Raw genomic sequence first — 21465 nt, forward strand, 5'->3', positions numbered from 1 at the left:
CTGGTGTTTTGCTGGCAATTCTGGACATTTCTTGGCTTGTAGAAGCATCACCCTGATCTCTGCCTTCAATTTCAATTGGCGTCTCCCTGAGTACATGTCTTTCTGTGTCTAAACTTCTTTTTAAAATAAGGGCAACAGTCGTATTGAATTAGAGCCCATCCTAATGAACTCATTTTAATTTAACTAATTATATCTGCAATGACTCTATTTCCATTTAAGGTTATATTCTGAGGTATTGGGCACTTCGACTTATGAATTTTGGGGGGGACGATATTCAATCCATAACAGAACTCTATCTACATTGTACCTGGTCCTCACAGCAAGACTGCGAGCTTGGCGTAATTCATATCCCACAAGTGGGTCAGGCTCCAAGAGGTGGGCTGTACAGAGGGGCACAGCAGGCCGTTGTGAAGAGCAGGGACTCTGGAGTCAGGCTATCTGTGCTGGTAGCCCAGCCCTCATCCCCTTCCATGAATTAATGAATGTGGGTAAGTTGTTTAACCTCCTGGTGCCTCAGTTTCTCCATCTGTAAGGCAGGAATCCACAATTTCAAAACCTTAAAAGCTCAAATACCAAAAATTGTATTTATAACTCATTTGGCAACACAATCTGACCTGAAATAAACTCACTAGACACAAAAAATCTGTCTTGAGTTGGCACAGGGCTACTTATAGTTTTTATTTATGCAACATATACATCTCCTACAGAAATATTAATCTGTTTGATTACAGGCCACTGTCGCAGATGCTGCAGGATGTTATATATTATCTTTCTCAAATTCTGACACACCACACAGTGCTGTCTCTAAGGATTTTGAAAAAAGGATTGTGGACCTGCAGTATATATATGTCACACTGTTGTAAAGAGGATTGAGTTAATAATTTGTACAGTGCTTAGGATATTACCTGGCACATAGTAAGCACTATATATACATTTGCTAAATAATAATAATAAATCATCATCATCATCATCATCATCATCATCATTATCATCATCATCTTGTCTGAAGTCACTCAGGTGGTAAGCCAGAGAAGAAGGTGCTGGTCTTTGTGTGCAGGAATGTCTGGCACTGGAAGCTGTGTTTCTGAGTAGGCTGAGCCACCTCTATGACTCCAGGGCTGGGGTTCATGTCCTTTGCTCCATAAACCAACCTTGTTTATACAATGCATTAAAGCAGTCTCTACTTTCTGAGATGATTATCGAGTGAAATCAGGTTCCTATTTGTATTAATCTGCTAGGGCTGTCATAATACAGTTCCACAGAGCAAGTGGCTTAAACACTAGAAATTTCTTTTCTCACAGTTCTGGAGCTGGAGGTCTGAGATCAAGGTGCCAGCAGGTTTTTTTTTCTGAGACCTGTCCCCTTGGCTTGCAGATGGCTGACTTCACACCATGTTCTCACATGGTCTTCCCTCTGTGCCTGTCAGTGTCCTAATCTCCTCTTCTGATAAGGACACCAGTCCTGTAGGATTAGGGCCCCCACCCTAATGACCTTACATTAACTTAATTATGTCTTTAAAAGTTCTGTCTCCAAATACAGTCACATTCTCAGGTATTGGTAGTTGGAATTCGACATATGAATTTAGGTGCTGGGACACAATTCAGCCCATAACACTACTTTAAGAAACTAGATAAATTACTACTCATACCAGATGTATCCCATACATTTGCTGGCTTATTTCTGCCCCAGTATTTTTCAAAGTGTAGTCCAGGATCACCTGCAATCAACTCACTTGGGACCTTAATACAAATAAGCCTGTTCAAGCCCTGGAGTCAAAATCTGGGGGAGGGGACCAGAGGGCCAGGCATGGAGCTTACTTGCTCTTTCTATTACTTGAAGGTTTAGTTTAATTAAGGGAATTCAGGAAAAGGTAGATAGCAAGGTAGTCTCCCCAACCCCCAACCCGCTCCCCACTACCACCGCAGTCCCCTAGGTAAGGGCAGGTGAAAGGGGCGCAGGAGAGAGGGAGAGAGCTCGTGGGAAGTCTGAGTGGAGAGCACAGTTTATCTCATGGTTCCTACAGGGTGGTTCACTCTGGAGGGCTACAGTAGAACTAATTTCCTGCTCCAAGCTAGTCTCTTGGTACTGATGAGTGCCCCATTTCAGTGCATATATGCAGAACTTTGCAGTGTAGATGCCAGCAGAAGAGGCCGTCCTCCCATGCGATGCCAGCCTGTGGAATGCAGCCTGGAACAATGGGTTCCAGTCATTTCCCCTGGCCAGCACACCCGCCTCCCTCCCCAGCTCCTGGCAGACGTCAAAGTTCCCTCCGCCTCTCAGAATGGCACGAGACCTGAGCCTTGCATCATATTTAAGAGAATGGCGATGGTGGCATTTTCCAAGGTCAAATGCTGAATCAGGTAGCAGAGGTTGAGGTGGCTCAGGCAGTCACTGACTCTGCTCCAGAACTTGCAGTGATGTCATGGGAGGTGGGTGACTGGCAGGGTCATGCCGGCTCCCTGCAAGCTGATCTAGAGGGAACAGTTTGCCTTCGATATGAGTTAGAGTCTTTTAACCACAACCTAAATAACTAATGCGAGCCTTCTCGAGTGGGTGTAGGCTGCGGGTGTATGTGAGTGTACACACCTATGGGCCACACCTGCATCAGGGTGGCCACCAGCCTCCCAAGTCAAAAATTCTGGCAAAACAGCAGTGAGTGAGACTCTAACTGAAAATGATTTTCCCAGCACCATGACAACAAGACACCATCAAAGTTAATGGCAATAATCTATCCTTCACCTTTCTCTGCCTGCTCTGGCTTAGATTTCTTGTGTCTTAAAATACTTGCGTGGCTGAAAATGCAGTGACTCACCTGGACTGGGATTGAACAGAGCAGGCAGGAGGTGCTTTCTTCTGAACTGTCAAAACCCAGCACAGCACCTGAGGTCTTTCACATCACACATTGTTCCTGTCAAGGGGGAGACGTATTTCTTGCTCTCATGTCAAAACTGGAGTTGCCAAAGAAAGTAAAGCAGTTTGAATGCGTCAAACTTTGGTGCTCGTATTAAACAGAGTTTGAGGAAACCAGGCAGGTTCACCTGAAAGTTTCTTCCTCATCCTCTACCCAGTGCAAGATGGGCCCTGTTTTTGGACAAACGCTGCTAAAGATGAAAAAGTTCGTACGTAGAGTCACTCAGCTCCACGCTGGGTCCTCTGGTGGCATCTCAGTCGGTGTCCAGTTCTAACTGTTGGGATTCCATGAATCCTGAGTACTGTAATTTTTCCGAGGATTTAAGAATTCCTCGGAAGCTGATAATTTGGAAACTGCATGGTTTGGAAACTCGAATGAATAAAAACTAGGATCAAGAATTTTACTGTCAATTAAACTGTGTTTATTGGTCCTCTCTTAATTCCATCTGAATTCCACAGGCTATAAATTGTGGAATATTGAAAAATATTCTGCAGTCAGACCTGGGTTCAAATCCTAGGTTTGCCACTTATTAGCTGTGTGACTTTGGCCAAGTTACATTATCTCCCTGAGCGTCTGTTTCCTCAGTTGCCAAAGTGTCATTGATATCATCTTTCACATTACACTGCAGTGAGTTTTAAAAGAGATCATGAATGTGAAAGGTGCCAGTACAGACTATGGCCCATAAATGTTCATTCCTTGTCCTGTCTCTTCTGTGTTTTCTTTCTCCCCCCTGCAATTTGAAATGAGCATCATTTCTGACTAACTAATGTAATATGGGCACATTTCAGTGTGTAGCTTTGCATACTTTTACAATGTCATAAGTAGTTCCCCAAGAAGAATTAGAAATGACGGGATGCAGACCCTGAGACCAGCAGTCGCCAAAGTCATGAGAGGTGATTTTGATGGCCCAGACAGCGAGAGGAGCAAAGCCTCTGTTGCGACTTCTGAAATGTGGGGGAATGATTTGCAGTTTCTTTTTGAAAGGTCTGTAAATATTTTCTGTGAAATGTGAGAAGCCTGGGCAGCTTCAGGCAACAAGCAGATCCCCCTGGGAGCCTGCCCTCCCCATATGCTGTCTCCTTTCCTACACCCTGTCCCCAGCCTTCCACCCTCTGGTTAGATCCAGCTGTACAACCAGCTGACCTCTTCCGGATGTCCAGCTGCAAAGATCTGTCTTCTCTGGCTCTTCTAGTCAGAACCTCAAGTTTTAGTATTAACTGAGTTTCTCCTTTGTTCTTTCATTTTTTGGTCTCAGCTTCCCAACAAAGAAAGAGGAAAGATTTGAGTTTAGTTGCACCCTTATTGGTTGGCATATTATGGATAAATTACTTAGGCTCTTTGAAACTCAGTCTTCCCATCTGTAAATGGGGAATCCTATACCGTTAGGTTGCTGTGAAAGCTAATGTGAATAAAATGCAAATCTAAGTATTTTGTAAACTGTAAAGTGCTGAGAAAAAATAAATCAAACCCTCAGCATGTACGCCGTACTGGCACATAGTAAGTATGTAAAAATATGTGTTAGGTTACTTTTTGATTCAAAATCTTTGTCACGGGGAAGCTGCCCAATCCCCAGACATACTGAGGGATGTCCCTCAACAGTTAGCCCTCCGAGGGTTCCCGCGGGTTCTCTGCGTGGCTTCTGAGGGGATTCTGACCCTTACCATGTACTTGCCACATCCAGGCTCCTGCCTGGAAAGTCTTGTTCGATCCCCACAGGATAGGCATTAACCAAGTTTCTTCCAGCTGCATGGGGCAAAGGAAGCCACGTCAAGACTAATAGTCTAAATGTTCACTCGTTACCACATAGAGCTTAATCCCAGCAAAGCGGCCTCCTCCCTACACTTTTGGGGATCCCCTGGGGTAGGGTGTCTTACATGTAGTCACCAAAATCACTGCCCAGGGACCAGGCACGGCCCCCTCTCCCTGCTCTACCGTCTCCCTCTAGCGAGGCTGCCCTGTGCAGAAGATGCCTTCCTCTCCTGTTATGCTCATTTACGGGGGGCCCATCACAGGGATGCTGTACTGAAGTGTCTTTTAGAGTATTTAGCAAACAATCCTGTTAGCTTTAGTAAAGGCTCTGCTCAGAAACAGACCTAACACAGGACAGGGCCAAGGACAGATTAGCCACAGTTACCAGAGTGTACTCAGAACAACTCCTTTCCCTGACATGGACATTTTGCCATTTGGTGAGCTCACCATGCTTGGCTCAAGAGAGGCAGGCTCCCCGGTTCCTGGGGGATTTCCCCACTAGCTCATCAGATATGACCGAATCCTGGCACAGGCTCCAGCTTGCACTCTCCCACTGTACAGATGAAGAAACGAAGGCTCATAGGGTTGAATAACTTACCCAAGGTCACGAAGCCAACAGGTGGCAGAGACCAGAGCCAAATCCCAAGTTCTCTCTGATCCAAATTCCATGATCAAAGTGGCAACGTGACACGTTGTTCTGACCTGGTGTCCATACAGGAGGGCATGCTGTGCTGGTCACTGTTTACCGTGCATACTTTTCTCCCCAGGGACTTAAGTCACTTTCTGCTTGGTTTTTATTGGGAATTATGCTTTAGTAATAAAAAAAAATTGGGGATTCCTTGCCATTTCACCTTCCTTGTCATCCCTAGCTGCACTCTCAATAGACCTCCGATTTATTTCAGTGTTATTTGGCTCATGGTTAAAAGCACCATGGGGCTTATAGAGATGACACAACAAGCAAGTCTTGGCTACAGCCAAAAGCCGAGAGTCACCTTGGCCACTGTTAGTAGATCTGAGAAAAACACAAACCTTTGGCTTGGCTCCCAAAGGCCCTGAAACCTGGCCACGCTACGCCAACCCTCTGCTCCAATCTAACAATCTGGCCCTGAGTTCTTTATTCTGCCCCCCAGCTGTAACCCAGTGCGCAGTGGGGTGGTGCCCCCCATCCCCATACCAACACAGCTGTGCCTCCCAGCCCATTCCAATGACCTGGCATCTACTCTCTTCCCGATTTACACTCCAGCTTCCAGAGGAGACTCGAAACGAGTCGTCCTGGTGCCAGTTTTCTTGGCCAGGGCCTTGACCTTCTCTCAGGGCCTTGACCTTCTCTCTTGGGGAAGCTGGATACCCTTCTCCCCCAGATGCTGCCAGGGGACCTGCCTACATCTAAATAAACCTTCCCCTCACCTCCAGAATAAATGACCCTATTTCCTCTGCAGGCATGAACTCCCAGACTCTGGCTGTACCAGCTCCACTCAGCAGCTGAGAAAACTCTTTGGGAAGCCTGTTTGGCCTGAGCTGGCTACTTCTCAGGAATGCTGGGGTCAGAGTCCTTGCCACTTTCTTTGGCAGGCTGCTAATGCATCACCAACTGAGGTCCTCGGGTGCTCAGGTAACTGTGGGGACTGAGTCTGCATGTTGGATTTCTTAAAGACCCTATTTTATACCACATAACTCCCATCCCATATTCTCTGCCATTCCGTTTTTGCTTTCTTTTTTTCCACAGCATTTTCTACCATTTCGATATACTGATATACTCCCTACGAGTTTAATCTGCTTTGCTTGAACAGCCTACGGCTGGTACTCAATAACTGTCTGTTCAGTGAATGACCAGAATGCCCAAGGCCTCCGCAGACAGTGCCAGGGCACGCATGCTGAGGAGCTGGGGAAACCAGGAGTTCTCGTTTCTCAACTGTCACAGAGCCCAGCTGCCTAAGGGCTGCCAAAGAGGATTTCCAAACCTCCTCTGTCTCAGCCAGGGCAGTAAAATGTCTATGAGTGCTTCCCCGGCACAGCTCCGGGCATTATGAGAAAAGCCAATCCTTCAGGCACCTTATTATTCCAGCTCGCCTCTGAGCCATCCACCCTGCTGGAAAGTTGGCTGTTCCCAACAGCAAGCCCCCAGCATGACTGCACATTTCAGTGGACCTCTGTGCGACCCATCTTATCTCCTTCCTTTCCAGACAGGAGCCTGTCTTACTCATCTTCACATCCCCGGTGCCCAGCACAGTGTGAAGAAACGACAGTGGGTGTGATAAATAATTGATGAATAAATGAATGCCTGGATTCCACATGCAGAGAAAACCAGCCCTTTCTAAAATAATTGTGTGACTCAAACGCCAGGGCATGATGAGTTTATTTCTCCTTATTTTGTGATTGACCTTTTTTTTTTCCTCAGAGAGTTTTTCAATTCTATTCAATTCTAAATTCTTAAATTTTATAGAATGTACATTTTAAGATATTCCTTATGGAATAATAATAGCATTTCCAAAGAGTCAAAGCATAACTTTTAGAGTAAAATTGATGATTATGTTTCCTTTCTCTAGACCTTAAATATCTCTTTTTACTTAGGGTTGATATTTTTAAAAATTACGTGAAGTGTTTTATGATATTGAAAATAAAATTCTGTAAAGAAAAGCTAATACTGCCTTTGCTCTCTCTCTTGGAATAAATAAACATTTTTATTTATTATAAAAAGTTTTTTTTTTTTTTTTTTTTTTACCATCAAGAACTGATTTCCAGTTTCTCTTGGACTTAGAAGAGGGTGATTTACTTTAAAAAGAGGGAAAAATACACAGGGAAAAAGTAAGACAGGTATTGTCTTCACATCCACAAGAGGAGACTGAGCATTTTCTAAATGGAACTATTTATGGATTGTACTAGGCTTTAAACCAAGCTGGACATTTAGTTGATTATATTCCTCAAATTCAATTCTTAAAAATTAATTTAATTAATGTGGTAAGAAAATTTAAGAAGAGAAAAATTCTGCTTTGATTTATGATTTTCAGCATTAATTATCTACACTGATAGACTTTTTAATAAGTGCTCAGATGCCCATTTACTTCATGCTACAGAAACACTGCATTCATCCCTGAGAATTTTAGAAAGTTAAACCCCAGAAGGCAACAGTGGTACGCCTCCCCAACAACCAGCACCCCATTTTCTACTAACGGCATCTTGATTTTCCTTTGGGAAGCCATGCCCCTCTCCACTTTCAGTTCATGAGGTCAGATTGACCTGAGCTTGGCCAGTCAAAGATTAGTTCAGAAACAGATACATGAGTAAAGCTGAGCCAATGAGAACCTGACCCGGGATTTTTGCTGTCACTATTTTGAAAGACATTCTCTGACCTTTGGGATGGCTAACAGCTGCCTGAGAGGGAAGCCCACACAAAGAAAATGGAGGGTAAATTCGACTCACACTGCAAGTTGGACGTTTCAATGAAATGTGGCTTTTCTGGTTTGATTACAATCAATCTGGCCCTCCACTGGTTAGTAGGAAGAGAAACTGGTTTAAATCTTGGTCCAATCCAATAATTTTAACATCCCCACTGAGAATATGCTCAGTTGGCCACCCCCTTCTCCTGCTCCTCCCAGAAAGATGATGGTATCTGGACTGACGGCTGATATTTACCTGTACACACCGTTATGTCTGACCTGGTTGATAAAATACTGGAATATGGCTGGAGCAGTTGGTAAATAGGTGCTGCCCTGAGTCCCCTGAGCACCTCCCATTGCCCCTTCCCTGGGATTTTTATCCAAGCTCCCACAATCCATCAATAAAAGGGTTAATGTTGGACACAGCAGGGCACCTCCATCCAGACTGGTCAGTACCTGAGCCTGTAAGAATTTTAAATGTTCTGATCATCATCCCTGTAAGGTGTATAGGGTGGAGGTAAAAGGGCGGTGTGTGGCGTCTGTGTCCTCATTGTGTTGCAAGAAAGGGAACTCCTGGCCTTGTACTGGTCCTTGAGCATAGCTGCCTGGTGTCTGCCCATCTCAAGGCAAAGCCTACTTTTTAGCTATCCTGAGTGTATTGATAGCATCCAATGTGAAGGTCTGTGGATGGCAAGCTCATGGTCCATCCTCTAGTCCGAGGCAGTCCTCCCAAAGGTGACCCCTGGCTGACTTAGCCTCTTCTCTATTCTTCCAGGTGCTGTAGACTCTCTGACTTCTGGCTATGACTTACTAGTCCTTGTCTCAGTGGTCCATTCGGCAGCCTGTGCCACTGACTTGCCTTGCTATAGTGATCACTCTGGCAACCTGGCCACAGACTTGCTGCTACCTTTGGGAGCACTGCTTCAGACAGAGCTACATGGGGACATAGCATTGCTTGGAAAGTCCACAGTGGACGCCTCCTGTCTGACTAGCACTAGGCTACCCAGGCTCTCCTTCTCACAGTTCTGGAGGGGTGGTTGGGGATAAAGTCTTCTCATACTGTGGGGTCAATCATTACTTTTCCAACACAATTGCTCCTCCCAGGGCTCCTGTCTTGATCTGTCCTCCCACAAGCCCTACCCCCACCACTTTCTCCCTGTCTAGACTTTCTATACATAAACCCCAAGGCTTAGTCTACCAAACTCGGGCCTCGCTCTTGTAGAGAGAAAGGTAATGGAATGTAGAGGATTTTTTTCTCAAGGTAAGAGTTTGAATTACATGGCTATTGTCTTGGTGCGAACTCTACTTTTGAATGTCAGAAGCTGAGTGTTACCTTTTCTTTCTCTTTACATACCATCTGGAAAGAATCTTCATCCCTCCCCCACTCTCTAACTGTAGGGAGATGAATGCCTTGAGTAGACTAAATTCATATGCTCTGAAAGGCAAAAGAGAAAAACACACGGAAAATTTCAAAACATTGTTCATATTATTCCTGACAACATCTTTTAAGCATCTGAAATCTAACCATGCCTAAAGCCAGTCTACCCAGTTTAGCAAACCAGTGGATTCCATTGTTGGTGTAGCTGGTTAGAACTGGGTTTTGGTCACTTGCTACCTGGAGTTCTGACTGATATGGTAATGACAGCATCTATTTCATGTTATTTGTGTGGCACTGGGCACAGCTCCACATGCAAATGGGGCTGATTAAATGCATTTGGTGGTCAGAGTGCAGCCATGGCTAGATCCTGAAAGAGGCAAAGCTTATTTGAAGAATTCTCCAAGTTCATTTCTAAACCCTCCAAGTGCATTGCCTCCTCTCAACAGTAGAAGGAAAAGAACAAAGAAAGAGGAATCCTTCCTTTAGGTTATCTGGGCTTGGAATGCCCTCTCTTCCCATTCACCCCTATGGAAGTTATACTGACACCCCAATTTATTTCTCCCTGTTAACCCTTCCTGCTTCTCCTTACCATGTAAGTATGTTTCAGTTTCCCATAGTAAAATGACAAGAAACTCACCCAGCTTCCCAGCTGTAAGTTCCCCTTCTCTGCCCAACCAACTCTTCTGAAGCAGTGGGCTATACCCGCTACTGCTGCTGTACCTTCTCCCTGACTCGATTTACTTCTCAGTGTGACTTGGTTTCTGCTTTCATGTAAATGATGAAACCGGGGTCACAGGAGTTATCGATGACTCCTCACTGTCACATTCAGTGGGCACATTCCAGTGCTTGCACATGGACATTTCTGTGGCATTTCTCACTCCTGACCATTTCCTCCCCCTAGGGAATTTTGATTGCTTCATGCCACTTTTTTTCTGGTTTTCTTCTCAGTTCTCTGCCTTCTCTTCAGGATCCCTATTTGATCCTTAGAAGCTGGTATCTGTCAGGGTTTAGTTCTCATCTATCTCATGATCTTCTCATTCTACCGGCTCTTTCTGGGCCATCTCAGACCCTCTCCAGCCTCAGTGACCACCTCTATGTTGACCATTCCCTGATAGGCACCTCCAGGCCTCATGCTCATGCCTGGCACCCATGTTCCTAACTGCCTCCTGGAGTTAGGCATGTGAAAAATATGTTCAAACACACCACTTTCCTCTCAGACCAGTTCGTATTCCTCTTCTCACTCTCACAGTAAATGGTATCACCATCCGTGAAGCTGCACAAAGAACCCAAGAGTCCTCCTGATTTCCTATATTCCCTTCTCCACTCCCTGCTGTAAAGTGTATAGGGTGGAGATAGAACCTTATACCTGGCGGTACATAATGTATCATCCAAAGCGGTCTGTGTGAATGGATGAACTATGGAGACACAGAAAACCAGGGCTCTAACTTCAGTCTAAAACCTGATGACTTTTTACCTGTCACAGTTTTTCACTGTTTCTTCATTAACAAGAGGGATCATCATTGTCCCAGATGATCTTCAACTCTGATGATCTATGATTCCAGACTACTCCAACCTGACACCTTAGGCTCTTAACCCTCATTCCTTCTTATCTACTTAACCCCACTACTCCTCCTTTTTGCTCGTCCTGCCTAGGAAAAGAGGAGAGAGGTCCCTGTGATAAAGTGAGACTTCTAAATTATACCACCTTGCAGAACACATTTCACCCTCATAAGAAGTCCTCATGTATCTCTGCAGCCACCATGAATCACAGTGAAAACTGGGAGAGGAGGAAGGGGAGAGGGTGGGGGAAGGGCAGGAACAGTGGGAGGGAAGATAAACAGAGGCCGTTTCCTCCTTTCTCTGCCTTGCCAGGTCATGCAACCCCGCATGAGTCTTCCTGAGTGCTGCACACGGGAAAGTACCTTCCCCCTCCTTCCGCATGACTTCTGTCTGGTAATGAGTACTGTGATTTCTTGTGAAGGCCTATGCACTTAGCACTTTCTACTTCTCAAAACATTGCACGAATATTTGAGTGACTTCCACATACAGGCATTATGCTAAGCATTGTGCACCTTACCTCCTTTAAGCCCCTTGACCCTTGCAGGTAAGTCTTATTTTTATCTCCATTTTGCAGACCAGGAAACTAGGGCTTAGAGGGGTTAACCGCTTCACTAAGACCATCCAACTAGTAGTATAGTCTTATAAATCATCAACTCAAATCCAGGCCCTTCTTATTCTATGCCCAAGTCTGTGGTGGCTACGGTTACACTGCTTCCGTTGTATTCGTGGTTATCTTTCGTGCCATGCATACGTTTAGTACACAGTATTCAGGAGCTTGATAAAAGTTTACTGAAGGAGTGCCTAAACCATGCCAACAATAACTGGATCTGATCCCAGCTGCCAGAATCCAGAAATACAGCATTGGCCATTTCTCATCGATTCTTTGGACCTTGATTTCCTCATCCGTAAAATGGAGGCATAAAGCAGGTATCCTCTAAGACAGTGGTCCTCAATCTTTTCGGCACCAGGGACTGGTGCTCCAATGAGAATCTAATGCCTGATGATCTTAGGTGGAGCTGAGGCAGTGATGCCAGGGCTGGGGAGCAGGTGCAAAAACAGATGAAGCTTCGCTGGCTTGCCCACGGCTCAACTCCTGCTGTGTGGCCAGACTCCTAACTGGCCATGGCCTTTCAGGTCTGTAGCCAAGGGCTGGGGATCCCTGCTCGGAGGAGCCTGTGCCTTTCGCATTCTGTGGCTCAGCATCCCCAGCGCGCTGCTGGGAGATAGGACAGAGAGCCAAGCTCGTTAGGGGCTGGGAGTGCTCCTAGCTTCATGGCTGCCGCTTGAGCCCTCTCCAGCCCTCTCCAGCCGCCTGAGCCTGAGGAAACACGGGCCCCCTCCGCGCATGCGCATGCCCGGGCGGCCCAAAGGTCTGTGCTGGTTGCAGACGCGACTACCTACGCCCGGTGCTGGGGAAACTATGCCCGGCGGTAGGGATGCGGAGATCCTGCCAGGAACGAGCCGGGGGCCCACGGGGGAGGTGCCTGGGCCTCGTTAGAAAAGGCCAGAGCCTCTCCCAAGGCCCCTGGGAAGGTTGCTCCCCGTGCGGAACAGCGCGTTCCGCACTCCGCGCCTTTGCTCGTGGGACGTGCTGGGCGGCACGGAGAGGCCGTTCTTTCCCAGCACAGGTCGATCCGCGCTCCTGGCGCTGCGGTCTGCGGCGTGGAGGCGGGGAGGGCCCCGCGGCCCCGACTCGGAAAGCCGCGGCGGGTTTTCCTCTCAAAATGATACTGCGAAGTAAAAACGTATAAGGTCACCGAGGACAGTTATCCCAGTAGTGGTGGGGAGTGGGAGGTGTGAGATGTCACCTGATAACGTAAGCTGCTGAAAGGCAGCGAGCACCGCAGGGAAGCGCACACTTCATTGCTGCTTAGGGATGAATACAACCTGGGCAGCAGTTTTTAAACTGGATGAAACACTCGTGTGTGTGTGTGTGTGTGTGTGTGTGTGTGTGTGTGTGTGTGTGTGTGTGTGTGTTGGGGAGGAGGCGATGGGAGCGGACACACGCCACTTTCCCCCTATTCATCCCATGTTCTCATTCCTCTTCCTGTTGCAGAGTCCCTCCCCAGAATTTGAGGTTTTGTGTTTTGTTTTTTGTTTTTTCTGAAATCAGGGAAGGAAAAAAGATGATAATCAAAAAGTTCCCTAACTGGTCAAAATAAATGAGATATCAGCTTTCCGAATTTGCCCCGTTGATCCCCTTCATCCTTCCTCCACTTGTTTGCCATCTTGTAAACGTCCAAGTCGACCTGAGTTTTCTGTTCCCTACTCAGGAAATGTGGAATATTCTCTAGGAAGTTTGGATCAGTGGGGTGGAGGAGACAGGAAAGGGGAGCCCTTCTACCCAGATGTCATTCAGGTTGTCACTGTTAAGTATATAACTTCATCTTGTTAGGACCTAAAGTCCTGATTTTTCGAACAGGAATTTTTCCGTCAATGTTAAGTACTGGGAAGGCAGAAAGTTGTCCAGAAAGGGTGGTTGCTTTTGAGTTTTCAGCTGACCTGGAGCAGCCAGAGCCTGTGCCTGTGCCTGTGCCTGTGCTTTTCTCTACCAGAGTAAATGTGTGATGCTGAACTCGCCACTCCCGGGAGATGTGATGTGGCAGACAGCTGCTTGGGGAATCATTGCTGACATCATGGTAGATCACTCAATTCACTTTGATTTCATTTAACTTCATTTTATTTTCTTCCTAAGCCCTAAGAAGTCTGGAAAATGAGACATTGAAAACAACTTTAAAAATTCAATAAGACATGAAATAACTCCTAAAATTAAAGTGAAGTTGTAGAGATTCTCCATCTTAAGGGTTTGCTTAGGTGACCTTTTAGCAGTTTTCCTTTTGAGAACTATGGGGATAAAAAACAAAAACAAAAGACAACCTTGACGGAGGAGGAAAGGTCACCTAGAAAACTTTAATTTGTCACTTCTAAGATTCACCAGATCAGAATAAAGATATAGGGTGGGAATGCATGGAGGGGTGAGGAGTGGGGGGGGGGGTGTTAAACGTACTTCTATAAGTCATGTCTCCAACAATGAGAAGAGAATAAAGGGAAGTTGGAATTCAAAGTTGTGGAGAAGCATCCTACCTCAGAAGCCATAGAGCCTCCTAGGTTGCAGCCCAGCTGGCCTCTTAGATATTCATCCACTTACTCCAAAGTAAGGTCAAAGAAGACACTGTTTTATTAAGGAGATAATTCAATTTGGGGGCTCTTTCATAGCAGAAAACCCACCAAACACCACCATTATTTGTATGCCACTTCCTTCTTGGCCAACTTTGAGAGAAGACTCCCCAAATTATTATTATTATTTTGTTCTTTTCATGTATGTTTGTTTATTCTATTTCGCTTTTTAAAAACATAGCAGAACTTCTACGTCCAAAGGGATGCAGATTCTGAGAGCTTTCAGACCACCAAAAAAAGTGAGAGCAGAGCCATTCATATACATCCCAGGAGACAATTCTATGCTAGTTCCCTCTCCGCCACCTCCGACAGAATATGTGATAGTGTCACGTGGTATACTTCAAATGTGAGCAAGTTACCCTCTCCCACCCCAGTCACCTTTACCAGCCTGTCACTACGTCTAGCAACTAAACTAAGTCTGAAAATCAGAAAAACAGGTTCCTGAAGAGATTAGGTCTCACAAGATAATAGTATCAATAATCTGCCTCTGTGGACCTTCTATCAGATGTTACATGTATTTAAAAAAAAACAAAACTAAACTATAAGAGTTCAAAAATCTCTTTCTTTTTTGTAAAATAGTACAGGAGAAAGGGTTCCGGAAGTGGCAACTTAATTTGTATCTAATTTCAGCAAAATAATTGCAGACTGCTTCCAGCTTGAATGAGCAGCGAGGTATAGCTAGCACTCCCTCAGGATGAATGCTAGCTATTTTCAGTTGCATGTGGGAAAACCAAGGGCGCTGCCAAGCTGTGGCAAGTTGGCATCGCGTGTATGAGCTGTCAACCGTGATACTTAGTTCCACTCAGATTCATTTCTAATTTTTAGTTGGCGTGTGACCTTTTTCTTTATTCAATTTAGGGGCCTGATCACTTCCTTTCTCTGCCTCCCTACCTTCCTACCTATCTGTACCCACACAGGCAGCTTTGGGCTGAATTTATCTAATAATAACAGCCTGAGTGCCAAGTGGGTTGTGTAAAATCCTTAGGGAGAGATGTGAAATGAAGCACACTGTTCTTCAGGGCTCCTGGGGACCAGAGTGTACCCATCAACAAAAACAAACTAATATGCAGCAAAATTATACATCTCTCTATATAATTTATGCAGAGTGGGATACTGCCAAGATCATGTCTTAAATAGCTCTGGTATATGTGCTAAGCCTAAAATGGCCCCAGTGATCGATCACCACCTACTAGTATTCACACCCTGTGCAAACTCCCCTTGCATGTGGGCTGGACCTAGTGAGTCTCTAATCAAATAGAATACAACAAAAGTCGTGGGATGTCGCTTCCGAGATTATGTTATGAAAAGACTATCTTTCCCTCTCATTCTTATTCTTCTCTCTCTCTCTCTCTCTCTCTCTCTCTCTCTCTCTCTCTCTCTCTCTCTGCCACTTCCCATGTTGTGCACTGCCCTGTGGAGAGCCCTACGTGGCAAGGAACTGATGTCTCCAGCCAGGAGCCAGGGAGGGCTGCCTGAGATCCAGCAGCCACGTGAGCGAGCCTGGAAGGTGATCCGCCCTCAGTCAAACCTTGAGATGACTGTGGCCTTAGCTGACACTTTGACTGTAGCCTTTTAGACCCTGAGCCAGAGGACCACTAAGCTGTGTCTAGATTCCTGATCCACAGAAACTGTCAGATAATACTTGTTTTTATTTTATTTTACTTTTTATTTTTTAAATTTATTTATTTAAATTAGTTTCGAGTATATAGTACATTGGTTAGACATCTATATAGTTCATAAAATGATCCCCCCAATTGCTCCCCCCAGCTAGGAGTGGAACTAGCTACCAGATGCCCTCTTCAGCCTCCCTCCTCTGGCCCTCCACCTGGCCATCATATTAATGCTAACTGCATTCCCTCTGCCGTGGTCCCCATCACCGTGACCAATTATCCACTACTAATTTGTACTTCTTTATATGTTTGTTGTTTTAAGCACTTACATTTTAGATGCGATAGAAATACTAATACTAATATTCCCTAAAGCACCAAGTTAAGAACCTCCAGTGAACGCACCAGAGCTCTGTCTCCAGTCTCAGATCTTCCTACAGCCCCCACCATCACCCCTGGGGCACTGTTGACCACACTTTACTACTAGGTATCCTTCTGCCTGAAACAACGAGTCTCCTCTTCTCTGGATGAATTCCTGCTTGCCCCTTGACACCTGGCTCAGATGCACCTTCTGGAAAACCTTCCTAAGTCAGCTGGGCAGAGCTCCTGTCCCCTGCCTGGGGGTCCCCACAGCCCTTTGCCTCTGTGCATCATCCTATGCTGTTCTGACTGGTAGATCTGCGAGGCTGCAGATACTGGAGGGCAAAAAGTTTTCTTCATGTTCCAACCCCCGGTGCACAGCACAGCACAGCACAGCAATGAAACACCATTCCTGGAACAGATCAGTGACTGTTTTGCAGAAGCAAAGCTCCTCGGCTGAAGAGGGCATCTGGTAGCTAGTTCCACTCCCAGCTGATGCAGGAATCTCGCAACAGCATCCTCTGAGCATGTGGTAGAAGAATACTTTGATTAATTGGACAGTGCATGAATTTTGAGCACTTAATCAGCAGATCTGATGTTGCAGCAGCCCATCGCGGTATGAAGCTCTGGTGCCCAGCCCTCAGCCCTTCAGTTAAGGTCATGAGAGCTTGGAGGTGGACAGTCCTGTAATCTGAGTTGTTATCATTCCAACTCATGACCTTTGAGTTGATATGTTCCAGGAGTCATGGACATTCCTTCCCTTCATTTTTAAAGAAAGCTAGAAAGAAACTACGAAGTCATCCTTAGAGACAACCCAAAAGAGGGGAAAGTTGTATGCTACCTCAGATGGTAATCTAGCCCACGAAGAGAGCGGCTCATTGCAGGGAGGTTGTTAGAAGATTGTACATGTGTGGAATATATTGTAAGCCTATCTACTCCATCATTGTGACCTGGTAATTGTACTTCCCAAATAGAATCCCCACCCCCACCCCCCCACCTCCCCGCTTTCTCTCCTCTGTTGCTCTTCCCCTAGTCTTGAACTCACATGTAACAGCTTCTCAACTAGTCTCATGACATCTACATATGACTCTTTCCAAGCTTTTGTCTCCAGGGAGGCTGGAGCAACCTTTCTGAAATGCACATTTGATCAATCGCCCATCCACTTAAACACTTCAGTGGCTCTCTGTGCATGGTCTGCCCTGAGTCCAGCCTTGTCGTGCATCCTGCCCCACTCACTGTCTGAGCTTTGGTCACACTTGCGTCCTCCACAGTTTGAAGACACAGGTGCCAGCCCACCACGTTGATGCAGGGGACCCACCTGGCCTAGTTAGTCCAATTGTTCCTTCATATTTCATTTCACCCATCATTTCCTTAGAGATTTCTTTGACATCCCTTATTAAATCAAACCCTTTATTATATACTCAGGGCACCACACATTGCAGTGTTATGTTAATTTGTGTGGGTATTTGAGCAAGCTCATCTCCTTCTCTATTGTATAAGTTCCATGAGGGCAGAGACTATGTCTGTTTTTGCTGACATTGTATTCTTGGTATCTAGTATGACCCAGCAAAGGGCAGGCATTCGATCAATATTTGTTGAGTGAATGAACGAATTATGGGTGCTACTGAGAGCGCATGGAGGAAATAAAAGAAAAGCAAGAAGAGTGAGAATATAATAGAACCCAAAGCTGGGGCACAGAAAGATCATTTGAATGTATACTATCCTAAAATAGAATGTTGAAGTTTCTTTAGACTAATTACAAAATTTGCAGAGTGCTCACCATTTATACTAGTACGTAACTTCTTTTCCCCAGGCCACAACAGCCCTGGGGAAAACCGAGGATTTGGGGTGAATTCCCTGAAGTCTTTGGCTATGCCTTCCTCCCTCTCTACCCTATTCTTCCTGACTAAGGCCAGCTCTCTTCTGCAGAGGGAAGAAGGGCCAAGTTGGGGGCAGAGTCCTTAGGGGCCCTTCTTAGGGGCTCTGTGTATGTGTGTTGCTGTCACCGCAGTAGGGCCTTGCAGCCTTTGTCCCCAAGCACCTTCGGCTACTGACCCACAGCTCCCTTGTTCTCTTCAGGGGGCACAATGGCTGCGTTGCTGTGGCTGCCCTCACTGGTACCTCTGCCTCCCGATGGATGTGGAGTGATGATCCATTCTTCTCTCCCGTAGGTGATTTCCATCCTTCCCTATCTGTCATCTCTTTCAGCAGTTTTGTAGCAGGCAAGTCATGTCCCCTATTTGTTCAAGTATCATAAGTCTAGGGGTCTAAGGCCTGCCATTTGGTTTCACTTCACAACCCTTATATCTTCCAGGGCTCAGGGACCTAGCAGGGCTTGGAGTGGCAACCATTCATCCTACAAACATGGCTGCATCAGGGAGAGATGAACAAGACGCTGCCTTCACCCAGGAACATGATATCTTTGGGGGCTCTTTACAGGGACCCTCACCCCAGATGCAGTGTTCAGCCATCAGGCCAGAGCTGAGAATGCATCTTCCCTGCAGTAATTTTTGCCCAAAGCCAGGAGTTTAGAAGAACATGAGTATGTTTTTCTTTCAGCTTTTCCTTCACAGATGACAATATTATTACCCCCAGCTTTTAATGTGCAAGTCTGTACACAGATCACAGAGACCAGGAGGGCTCCTGAGTCATCTGAGATAATTTCCTTTTTTTCTTTCTAGGTCTTCCATATCTGTGAATCCACGAGGTGGAAAAATGGGGCTTCAGAAAAACTAAGGGAGGCTTGAAGTGAGCAAAGCAGAGCAGAGTGTTGGCAGGAGCCGAGGGCTGTCACAGTGGGAAAATCATGCAGTGCGTCATCGAAGGGAGCTCATGGTGATGTCTGCCTCTTCTTAGCAGCTTCCACACAGGCTGAGACAGTCAGATTATTGTGACTTGGGCAGGAATGAAAATACCCAGCACGACCAGAGTATTCTAGAGGTGTGCGCTGTCAAGATGGCCTGTACCAACCTCTTTTATTTTCCTGAGTCACAGTTGCTGGGCTAACCTTGTGGTGCCAAGAACCCACAGCAAATCCAAATGCCTCTTCCCCCACAGTCTTCATTCCCAAAGCACAGCACTGGCTTTTGAGCACCGTGGACCTCATTCACATGGCAACTGACGGACGAGCTGTTCTTTCTCTGGGCTGTGAGCTCCTGCAGGCAGGAACACTCACCAGTTTCTTCCGTGTCTCCGGGGCCTGGCATCTAGTAGGTTTTTATGAATAAATTGTATAGGGATATATAAAAGGCAATAGACACTCCCATGTGGAAATTGTTCGATAGCACAGTACTCTGTTGGTTCTCTACAGTTTGCAGGACCCAAAGAAGGAATAATTTGTCTTTTCCAGAAAAGGTATGTCTTGTGTGGTGACTGAACAAGGGGGAGGTACCTGCAAATTGGGGAACAGGGCAGGCAAGGTTAGTTGAAGGTCTCAGGAAAATGACATAGGAAACGGTGGTGTTCATCCTAGGTAGATTCTAGAGCATCCCAGGAGAGCTCTGATTCTCCAGAACATGCACAGACAATGCCTGGGAACAAGGCTGGGAGAGGCCAGCTCGCAGGCAATGGTATCTCAGTTCGTGCAAAGACCCCCAGGTGGACTCCCATGCTTTCCCATAGCTTTCCACTAGGGGGCAGGAGGAGGCAGGAGAAGAGGTGAGGCTGCAGCGAGTGTGCTCAGGGCTGGGCTCATCCGGCTGAAGTACACTCAGGCTCACATCCAACACACTGGGCTATTTGTATCACTCAGACAACAAGGCCAGGCCTCTCTTCCTGCCTGTCGTGGCCTCTGTGATTTTATATGGTGTGGCTGGTGACATCAGATACCACACAACCATGGTAACCAAAGTACACAGCTCAGTGTGAACGTTAGTAAACAGGAAAAAAAGTGATCCCCGGTTTTCTTATTTTACTTACCGTTTGTGGGTTTTCTATCCACGCCTCAGGTATCTTTTATTTTCCTGAACAATCAAGCTGTACCCGAGTCCTGCCACTTTTTAAAATGAGAAGATAAATGGGGAAAGTGTGCAATGGTCTCCTGTTCATCTAGCCATGAAAACAGCAACACATTTCCTTACGTTCCTGTTACCACTTCCTCTTGGTATCCTGACCAACAGCCCTCTTGTGTACCAACACATCATTTCAAGGGAAAAATGATTTTCTTGATAATTCCCACAGTCTTTGAAAAGTCATTTTCTCCTAAGAAACTCCAGGTGACAGGACCCCTCATTTGGCTTAAGTGTTTTATAATTTTCAAGGATTCACTAAAAACAACACAATTGCCCTCCTATACAAATCACCCTCCTGTACAAATCATCTGGCCCATAGGCCTAAAATAAACCAGACTGAGTATAAAGGAATAAACATTACACCAGGCCAGACCACAGAAACGTACAAATGAGAGTTGCTTCATACAAAATCAGAGAGTTTTAGAGTTCTCCTGCTTGCTAAGGATGCCCGATTAGAAATCCATCAGCGCTTGATAGCACTAATAGAAAGCTTTGCATGAATGACGTTAAAGACTCTTTGATGAATTGCATCTTTAATTGGAATGAGAGCAAATCAACCATATTACATCAGCCAATGGGGAATGGTAAAACCCTCCTGAAAGAAATGGATTTCTGGTGGAATCAGAATTCTTATGCAAAACTTTTCCTGCTGCAGACTTTTCTGAATGCTACTCCTGATTTCATTCCAATAGTAATCACGGCTGAGAAATATCTTTTAAAGCTACAGTATGAAGTCAAGTTATTTTAATGGTTTGCAAAATGCTCTTAAGAGTTACCTAAAAATATGCATTTTTGACGATACCATAGATTAGTTCATCTAAAATGATTTGATTTTCAATTAAAAACATAAACAGGCTTGGATATATTTGGACACAGATGTTGCCGCGGTTTCCAGATTCCATTGTTTAAGGTATGCCATAAATATGACAAAAAGTGTTGAGAAGGCATCCATCTGATTGGGTATTCAGGCTTACAAAGAAAGTAATTACAGGGCCAGAGACGGTAGTCGGCCCTCATTCATCTAAATTCCCCTTCACATATCAACATAGCTTGACCTTGATTTTTCAGATGCAAGTAAAGGACATTGATGTAATTTGAATAAACCAGTCTTTCAAATACCCTGAGGAGTCTGGAATCAGAAATGACAGACTTGACAGAGTTTGAAGGAGTAACCAACTCTTAGGTAATTACAGTGGTTTTAAAAACAGTGTCTTCCTTTCTTGTTGAGTTAAATTTTCATCTTTCTAGGGAACGTTTGTTTGCCGTGTCCTTTGGAAAATGCCCAAATGCTGCCTTCCCACCCCTGCTTTTGAGCCTCCCCCATGCTCGCCCCCCC

At 45.6% G+C, this 21465-nt stretch overlaps 2 long non-coding RNA genes across 9 annotated transcripts in view; one reads left to right on the forward strand and one right to left on the reverse strand.

Moving 5' to 3' along the window:
• LOC107195424 overlaps window positions 1–10173 on the reverse strand; it is a 13728-nt gene extending 3555 nt beyond the window's left edge. The window contains exons 1-6 of one of the 8 annotated variants that reach the window (XR_003045239.1): window positions 10053–10173; window positions 9392–9472; window positions 5108–5213; window positions 4573–4654; window positions 4055–4166; window positions 2813–2948 (exon numbers count right to left, since the gene is read on the reverse strand). This is a non-coding gene — a long non-coding RNA (uncharacterized LOC107195424). Of the gene's footprint in view, window positions 1–1459; window positions 2188–2812; window positions 2949–4054; window positions 4167–4572; window positions 4655–5107; window positions 5214–9370; window positions 9473–10052 lie in introns of those variants that run through there. The other 7 variants (XR_003045241.1, XR_003045236.1, XR_003045240.1 and 4 more) reach the window with 7 other exon arrangements.
• Window positions 10174–11471: 1298 nt separating this feature from the next.
• LOC112476800 lies at window positions 11472–18675 on the forward strand. The gene is made up of 3 exons (XR_003045209.1): window positions 11472–11519; window positions 15574–15659; window positions 18434–18675. It is a non-coding gene; the product is annotated as an uncharacterized LOC112476800 (long non-coding RNA).
• The last annotated feature ends 2790 nt before the right edge of the window (window positions 18676–21465 follow it).

The sequence above is a fragment of the Pteropus alecto genome, unplaced genomic scaffold (assembly GCF_000325575.1).
Source record: "Pteropus alecto unplaced genomic scaffold, ASM32557v1 scaffold81, whole genome shotgun sequence".
Taxonomy (NCBI): domain Eukaryota; kingdom Metazoa; phylum Chordata; class Mammalia; order Chiroptera; family Pteropodidae; genus Pteropus; species Pteropus alecto.